The sequence below is a fragment of the Mesitornis unicolor genome, unplaced genomic scaffold (assembly GCF_000695765.1).
Source record: "Mesitornis unicolor isolate BGI_N332 unplaced genomic scaffold, ASM69576v1 scaffold45899, whole genome shotgun sequence".
In the NCBI taxonomy this organism is placed as follows: Eukaryota; Metazoa; Chordata; class Aves; order Mesitornithiformes; family Mesitornithidae; genus Mesitornis; species Mesitornis unicolor.
This window is the reverse complement of record NW_010208810.1, coordinates 7,996-17,257: the sequence shown is the minus strand read 5'-3', so window position 1 is coordinate 17,257 and position 9,262 is coordinate 7,996. Positions and strand designations below refer to the sequence as shown.

The 9,262-nt window shown below is 45.5% G+C and overlaps 1 long non-coding RNA gene across 1 annotated transcript; it reads left to right on the top strand.

Annotated features, from left to right (window-relative positions):
• Nucleotides 1-4,287: 4,287 nt before the first annotated feature.
• Nucleotides 4,288-8,095, top strand: LOC104547074. The gene is made up of 2 exons (XR_728189.1): nucleotides 4,288-4,365; nucleotides 7,762-8,095. It is a non-coding gene; the product is annotated as an uncharacterized LOC104547074 (long non-coding RNA).
• Nucleotides 8,096-9,262: the final 1,167 nt, after the last annotated feature.

Sequence of the window (9,262 nt, the reverse complement as noted above, 5' to 3'; positions counted from 1 at the left end):
AGTCCTCTGAAAATAAATGGGACTTGATAGATTTCCATATCATTTATAACTTCCCTTAATTACACTTGGAAGACTTGCCAGTAAAACTGGAAAATTGGCAGCCTATATCCATTATAGTAATTTTGCCGACCATGGCAAGCAGCTGGCTTTACTGGATTTTATTTCCCATCACTCACAATTAATCATCAGCTGGAGATGTCTGAAACTCGTCACAACGTAGCAATACCGTGTGACATTCGGGCCTCCTTAAAATGCCAAAATCTGCTGAGTAAATGGGCCGAGTTCCCCTTCCAGCAAACTCATTTTGGAGCGAGGCGGGCTGCCGGCTAATGAGTGCCACCGCGATAATCGGATGCGAATGTGAACCCTGACCCCGTGTCAAAGGAGGGGACGCAGCAAGCTGGATAAAAGATAGGGGGTTCAGCTCTGCAAACTTTACACCAATTAGAGGGGGAGCGGGGAAATACATCAGAGCCCGTTGGGTTTATCAGAAAGACTGGCGGGGCTTGTGACCATTTTGGAAGCCTAACGTTGAAGACGTCCTGTCACAATCACTAAGTCTTCATCAGGTGATGCACAAAAGTCCGAGGAAAGGGTACCACGTTCACAAAGATCCCGTGGTAGCGATGCCATCGAATCTGTGCTGTCTTTTTGTATCTCTGAGATTTAAAGAGACCTATCTGTAAATGCAATTAGGCTTCACGGGCCTCCTGGAGGTGCAATGAAAATGACTCGGGGTTGTGACTCCTCAAATTCTGCTTCCACCCCGTGCCAGGAGGTGCTTGGTCGGAAAATGACTGGAGACAGAGTCCTGCCCGTTACCTTTCGGCCAGAGCAGATAAACACCACCATGTGGTCCTCGAGTTACTCAAATGGTGCTATTGACTGTTCCCAAATTCACATCAGAATTGGTAGCCACATCGAGATATTAAGTACTCCCCTCTTCAGTTTTCTCTCCTCCTTTTCTCCTTCTCCTTCTCCTTCTCCTCCTTCCCCCCCCTTCCCCTTCCCCTTCCCCTTCTCCCTCTTCTCCCCCTTCTCCTTCCCCTTCTCCCTCTTCTCCCCCTTCTCCCCCTTCTCCCCCTTGCCCTTCTTCCCCTTCCCCTAAAATAAACTACTAAAATACAGTGCAGGTCTAACATTTAATAATCACTGATTTATTTTGATATTCCAAGCAATGTAAAGGTAGATTTGTCTGTAGTAGTGTGACTCTGTGAGAAAGATACCTGAGTTTTATTTCTTTTCAGAAAAGGAGTCCTTTTATTTTACTTGGTTCCAGTCAATCAGATTTTTTGTTTGATTTTATTTGCCTGTTTTGACAGATTTGGGTCATCACTGAGACCTCTTGAAATCGAAATGTAAAGATGGTGGTTTACGTTGGCTTACCAGCCATCAAAAGAAATAAATTATATTATGAAAATGCAACATTAAAAATGGTCCAGATAAATCCTTAAATAAGTTAGAAAGCAAGACCTCGTACACATCACTGTGGCTTTCATTTGCAGGCTAAATAACAGGCAAAAGGATATGTGCAATTACAGAATGAAAGAAATTGGACAATGCCCAAAAGACTGAAAAAAGAGAAAAGAGAGATACAAGTGCCTCATTTTAGGATTTGTCGCTTTGCAGCACAATGAGTGGAGCTGTAAAGGTTTAACTTAAGAACAGTAATTAAACTTCGGAGCTTAAGTGACGCTTTCGCCAAGGTAATTTTCAACAAATTGCACATCATCAGAACCGCTGACACAGCATTTTCACACATGGTACCTGCTGCAAGTGCCTCCTTCCTCCCAAATTAGTGGGACTAGATGTTAACTGGACACCTTCTCTGTGGATTTTGTGGGCTGGATGAGTCATTTCTTTCCCAGATGCCACTTCTTTTGCCATCAACCCAGCAGGTTTATGAAACTGAGAAGCTCTGATCCATGGATATTTCTGTGCCACGGCCGCTAATATTTCCTGGCATTTTGCAGGTGTATTTAAGATCTACAAAGACAATTCTGCACTGTTCCAGTAGGTGTGTTTCCAGAACTGTGTTTAGGGGGGGTTGGACTGGATGATCTTTAAGGTCCCTTCCAAGCCAAACCATTTTATGATTCTGTGAATTGCAAACTGGTTCCTGTTTTCACCACCCTCCCGATGAAGCTGTGTTACACTCTGGCAAACAGAATCGTGCTGGGGCTCCAGAGGAGAGAGTTTCTTGTGCCCTTGAAATTAAGCCCCTCAATTCAGATCTGCCCTCCTCTGCAGCTCAGCCTTCAGCAACCTTTAGAGGACCATGTTCTTGGTGCTTTGGTAGCTGAGTTTAACCAGAAGATGGCAAATTTGTTTCTGAAAAATGTTATTAAAAAACCCCCAAACCTTCAACAAACATTCTTGCCTTTTTTTCCTCCCTTTTTTAAACAGCAGTAGATATTCATAGCTTCCTCTTAACCTCAGAAATAGCTGGAAAAGTTGAGAGCAGATGGAAGAAATGCTGAGCAGTGAGACAGGGAGAAGAGGAGAAGCAGCGAGAAGGAAGGAAGGAGCCATTGGGACAGGGCCACAGGCAGAGCCGCAGGTGTGGAAGGAGGGAGACAAAAGACAGGGATGCGGAATAGAGGGTAAACAACTGGGGACAAAGACCAAGTATTTGGTACTATTCACTGAATTTGACACTGCTAATGACTTAAATGCTCACCTGAAGCTTGGGATGGAATTTCTGCAGGTGAAGTGTTGGTTGTTGGTTACTCTCTGTATTGGGTTAGCACACTGTGTTCCCATAGCAAATGCTTGCCTTATTTGCCCCAAGCCCCCATTATATTGCTCTTGGCAGTCTGTGGGAGAAATGGTGTGTAAGCACCTTTTAACGTAGCATCTTTTCTTCTGTCTTACTCAGAATCCATAGGCAGACAACAACACTTCTCAGTCATTGCTAGTGCAGAGTCACTGATTTAGAAAGAAAGCTTTATTTAAATTTTTGTAATGTGCTTCAGTCAATGTGCATTTGGTCTCTGGCTTCACACCTGTCTGTTAGATAGTATATTCCTCCCAAGTGGTACACACTTGGTCCTAAATATGTAGTACAGATTCTACATATATTTGGAGAAATAGATCTGTGTATAAATGCATGTATATAAACAAACACAATTTGAGGGCACTGGCACATATAACAACACACAGAGCACATCTCTGCAGGTCTCAGATTGCCCTCTTTAATGAAACTTCAACATCAGAGCGAAAGCATCCCAAATTGGCTGGGATAACAAGGGAATGGTGGGCTAAGTCTGCAAAAGAGCCTCATGAACAGACTTGGGAGCCAGGCATCCCAGAAGGGTGTACCTGCACAAGCCCTAATTACTGAAGAAGCGCTAAATAAATAAAGGTGGCGCCGAGTGCCCTTCCCTCTCCAGTGTAAATCCTCTCTGTGGGATGACTGGCTGGTCACTGGGTTACACGAGGGATAAATTCTGAATCTCCTGTTTTCCACCCCCCAAACATTGTAGAGCCTTGAGCGGCCATTCCCTCTGTGCAGTGTGGGCCCAAGCATTGGAGGAGGGCACTGGGAGCCCAGCGGAGCGGCCCAGTGGGTTACTGGTGACCCTGATCTTGTGTGTGCCTGTTAGCAGAGCACAAACAAGCAGCGAGAGGAGACTTCAGTGTTTCCCTCTAAGAGCAGCAGTGAAAATGAGGGTTTTGCTTTGGCGATGACTCCCTTGCAGATGAGAGGTGGTGGTTCCCAACAGGGCCCTCCCTCTCGTCAGGCCGAAGCCATCGGCCACCACTGGGATGCGGCCATGTGCCCAGGTGTGACTTTCTGCTCCACGTTACCCCGTCACTTCCAGCCTGCACTCCCCCAGGCGCATGCCAAGAAACTTTTGGCTTCTGACTCGGGATTGGTATCGGCAGAATCCGTGCCAGGGAAGCAAAGCAAAGGCTCCCCGGCCAAAACTTCACAGATTAAGCTTTGCTCTGGGTGTAATGTCGCACTGTGATGGGTGTGAAATGCAAACTGTAGGAGTTGGAGCTGAATGGGTGGGATGGGAGAGGAGGCTTTCAGGTTTGTCTGGGGTCATGGTTTTAAGTGGGTGCTTCATTTTTCCTTGGGTAGCTGCTGGTTTGTCAAAGGCAGCTGTGATTTGGGTTTGTGGTTTGTGTCGTGGCTCTCCTCCTGCCTGACTTGAATTGTGCCACAGAAGTATTTTTAGCATTTAATGAAATAATCCCTTTATTTTCCCGAAGAGTCATACACACTTAGAGCATTTTAAATCCCCTCTCCTCATTTTTGTACTGCTTTAATTTTACCAGGTTTCAGAAGGTCAAGAGATTTGTGTAATTGAAGCAATGAAAATGCAGAACAGTATGATTGCTGCTAAAACAGGCAAGGTAAGCTACCTTGGGTCACTTAAAACCATATGCAACTTGTCAAATAGAAGTGAAAAAGGAAAAAAAGGAGGATTCTGGTTGTTAAGGAATTAAGTCTGATCGGTGCAAGTCTTTCAAAGTGAGTTGTCTTTAATTTTTAACATTTGCATCTGCTGTGAATGCTGTTAAGTAGTTCCGAGCCTTAGATAGCACAGCAGGAAATAGTTTTACTGGCTTCAGAAATTCATATAACTCCTTTTCTCCTAAATGATTTGTTTTCTGTGATGTTACAATGCCAAGTTGAATTGAAAGGTGTTGCAGATCATTTCTCCAAATTCCATCTTTCCAGAGAGCAGCTGAAGAGATCTCTTTGCCAGTTAATTCATTAATGGCAAACGATTTGACATTTAAAAAAACCCCAACACTCAGAACAAGGCATGGAAAGTGTTTTTGCAGGAAGATGAGAAAAGCAATTTATTATTATGATTATTATTGTGACTGTTAAATGTGAAGCCTAGATTTGAAAATGTGTTAAGGTGTGCAAGGCTGTGCGTTGCGGTGTCTTGCTTCTGAGGGGATGAGCATTGCACCCCTGAGCTGGGACTCCTCCTGCAGCACAGGATGTACCAAAACCAGTGGTCAGGGCGAGGAACCAGTTAAGCTCATGTGACAGGGGCAGGCCTTAAACCCCATCTGGTCTGGGGACTAAATCAGGGCCTCAGAGCATCCCTGTGCCAGATTGTGATTCCCAGTCTGAAACCATCACCTGGACAGGAGGCCCTGATCCGTCCCTTCCAAAGGGAGAGCAGGGCCACACTGGAGGAGTCGCTGGTCGGGGTCTTGTCAAGGATCTGGATTACATACTCTCATATTTCCTAGCACATCCAAACCCTTCTCTGCCTGGGGATGGGCCCCTCGGCTCTCCCAGAAGCACTTTTTGTTATGAAAAACAGCAAAACAAAACCCGTAGCCCAGGGGGAGGCAGCAAGGAGCCCCACTTGCCTGGGCAGGGGCCGGGTCGGACACTGGCAAGATTGGCCGGGACCTCAAGGTGGGTCCCTGTGCCAAGGACTGTTTGTGTGTTTACAAGAAAGGCGAATTTGGCACAGCACTGAGGACGGGACCCAGCACTTACCTCTTCCAGGGTGTCTAGTGCAAAATTGGGTCTTGAGGAAAAAAAACTGCAGAGTGAGGGAGAACGTAGCTTCTCCCGTTGCTCCAACATTGCCACTTTATTATTTTCTTTCATGCATTAATTCCTATATAATTTATTTTCTCACTTGATTAATATTTCCTAGCATTTATTTTTTTGTATCCTTGCTTTTGTTTAACCCCTTATTGCCGCTCTCTGCATCCACTGATTTTAACTAGTGAGTATTTGTAATTAAAATGTCATTCCCCCTCCCACCCACTCCCTTTTCTTTTTACTTTACCCTCCCCTTTCCTGCCCAGGTGTGCTGCAACCCATAGGCCTGTTCCCTAAAATCCTGCTTGTACTTCTCCCAGTGATAAATATCTCCCACTCCTGTACAGATGCCACATAAAACCCACATTTGGCTTATGAGTCCTTCAAAGTGGGATTTGAATGGTACGCAGGCCATCCAGTGGGCTTGGTGTGCACTGTGCAACGTCCCCATGATGTTTCCATGTTAATAATAGGCAAATTATTTGGTTCCTTAGAATGTTAAGAACTTGACAAAGTTTTGGGCTGGGTAGAAATGAAGCTGCTAAACAGAATTCATCCTATTCTGCAGTGCAAAGTCGTGGCTCCGAGTGCTAAAATAGCTTGGCCCCTCCACAGGAATGGGATATTTGGCACAGGCTGTTAGGCCACGGTTTGGTGCTTTGAAACTCTATTTTGAAACTCCATTCGTTTGCCGTCAGCTGGAAGACGTTCCCATTTTCATTCCTGGCTGAATTCCTTTTCTGCATCAAACCCCATCTTCCTGTTTGTAATTGTGAGAAAAGTGGCTTGTTTTTATCTACTTTGGGTGGGCTCCAGCTGCAGGTGGTTCAGAAATGAAGGAAAGATGGAGAGGAACCGGATTGCCTCCGGCCTCCTGCGGGACAGCTGCGCATGGGTCAGGACTGAGAGCTGGCCCCGCCGCACGTCAAAAATCACTGGGGAGTTTGCAGCCCTGGTCAGCTGCGATGTTTGCTGAGCCGGGGCTCTGGAGAAACAGAAAAGAAAGCGGTAGAGTATTTTTCACACTGCTTTCATCTCTGAAAGGACTGAGTCTCAGGAATGGGGTAGGCTGCCTAGCTATTGATTTACAAATAAAGCTCTTTTTTGTACATCTCATGGTGCCTTTTCCTGAGCACAGTGTTCAGCCTCATTTCTTGAGCAATGCTGTGAACATGCCCGTGCCACGGAGCCTACAGCTCCCGTGGCTTTGGGCTATCAAACTCAGGTGTGGGCAATAGTGCAGCCATAGTAGCCAGGCCATTTTGGGAACGTTGCAGGTTTTCTCTAGGAGCCCAAGGTAACTTTTGGATGACTGAACTGAGCCAACTGCTGAGCAAGGTTTGGACTGAGGATCTGGCGTGTCAGCGTGAGCTCTGAATTAATATTGCAAGCAAACACTAATATACAGCTGCAAGTATTTTCTGGAGCTCCATGTGCTGAGAGGGAATTCAAACACGTGGCAGCCTTTTATAGAGGAAATGAGGGAGTAGTGTAAGATACTTGTATTTTAAAATTCAGGAATCCATATGTGAGTAAATAATTCATTTACAGATGTAGTTGCATTTATGTGACAGCGGTAGCCCTTTGCTGAGTTCAGTTGTGTTAAAGGATCCAAATTCAGATTTTAATAAATCCATCTCAGCTGTCTGGGGAGTGACAGAAACCCACTTCATGGCTGCAGTCCCAAAACTCAGTTACATTTAAAATCTGTGATGCAAGAGATACTGGAATATCTCACTGAAACATCCAAATGTGAGTACTGAAGAGTCAGCCTGCTGGCTGAAAGATTTAAAAATGCAGTGGTAAATAACCAGCAGTGCAAACAGGTGGCTAAAAGGTGCTTTTTCATTTTAAAAGTGCCATCTCAATTTGACGTTCAGACCTTTAAGCACCTAAGTAATAAGAAAAGCAGCAAGTGGTAGGTGCCTAAAGACCGTGATGGAGTTGGGTGCAATTTGGTCAAGCAGTGGCGCAGGCTGCCCGTAGGCTGTGGACTCCCCATCCCGAAATACTCAGAACTCAGCTGGACTCTGAGTGGTGGAGGTGCAGCTGGCAGCCTCTTGAGGCCCCTCCAAAATACATGTGCCTGTGATCCCTGTGGTGGTCATAACGGTGTACAGAGGCCATTTACCTTGCAGCTGTGATGCGCTATGTAAGCAGTGCCAACCACGCCATTTATTTAACCATGCTATCGAGGAAGGTCTGAAATTGTTTCTGTTTCTGTACCGCAGGTGAAAGCTGTGCACTGCAAAGCTGGTGACACTGTTGGAGAGGGAGATCTGCTGGTGGAAATGGAATGAATTTTTTCCAGCTAAGCCTTTATTATTTCCATCCAGAAAGTAAAATTAAGGCAATTCAACACAGAGGATGGGCAGTCCTATGTGCAAGATTTTTATACAGTCATATTTATTGTATCAGTGGTTAAGAAAGCAAACACAGATGTTAAACCTTGGCAGCAGATCCCAGATTTTTACTTCCAGAAATACTTGTACATAACCTTTGTAATTCTTTGATTTTTTTTTCAGGATCAAATAAAATCAATAAAATACCGTTTCTGCTTTAAAACAGGAAAAGACTCTTTTTTGAAAAAAGAAAACAAAAGCCCAAATCCGATTCATCTTCTCCCCAGTAATATCACTGGTTTGAGACCCCAGCCAAATTGTACAGAATGGTTGGTAAGAGTGGAAAATTAACCACTGAGTGATTGACTGAGCAGTTTTCCTATGCTCTGTGTAAGTGCTGAACAAGTACTGCTGATGGCTTAAATTCTGATCACATTTATTGTAGCATTTTGAAGTCTTTGTATGAACTAGATTTCAATTACAGGTTAGAGGTTTTATTTTGCTAGTGCAGACTTTTCATTTACAGTTGTAAGGGAATTTTCTTATTTTATTCAAACTCCATACCCAAATTTTCTCTCCCCTATCTTTCTCTTCTTTCAGTTGATTACTGGCTGCGAGTCCTCACAGAAGGAGCTGGCACTGTCCCTGGAGGCCCTTAGCCACCCCAGGGGATTGCTGGAGGCACTTGCTGTCCCTCAGGCCAAGCCTCCTCCTCAACTCTTACAGGAAAGAGCTTCTGTTGTGCTGAGGCTCCTACTAAAGACTGTGTGAAGAACTAGGGACTGTGTTTAATACCTATCTGTATCCTGCTGGAAGAGCTGCATATCCAGTGTGGGAAACCAGAGAAGGCCTGGAGAAGAGGAAGATTTGAGACGGGAACAGAGGTGAGAGGGCTGGTGACCTGGTCAGAACAGCTAAGAGCGTGCAGTTCTCGATCCCTCAGGCACTCAGAGCCATAGGATGGTGAAGATACCAGAAGTTTCCTGGGATCCTCCTTTCCTGGAGTCTCCTCCTCTGGAGACATTCAAAACCCGCCTGGACACGTTCCTCTGTGACCTAGTCTAGGTGATCCTGCTCTGGCAGGGGGGGTTGACTTGATGATCTTTCAAGGACCCTTCCAAGTCCTAATATTCTGTGATTCTGTGATCAGTGTCAGCGTGTGGGTAACAGGGGCTCTTTCTTCCATGCACTGATCCCTCTCAGTAGCTCAGCAGCTGCAGCTCAGGAGATGCAGACACCTCCGCCATCCCTGCGCGCTGTGAGCATCAACTCTGTCCCTGTGCTCCTGCCTGTGCCTCTGCTGCTGCCCACTGCTGGGCCAGGACCCCGGGCTACTCCTGCCTTCAGTCTCACCTCCTACAGCTGCTTTTATCTTTTACATACCTCAAAG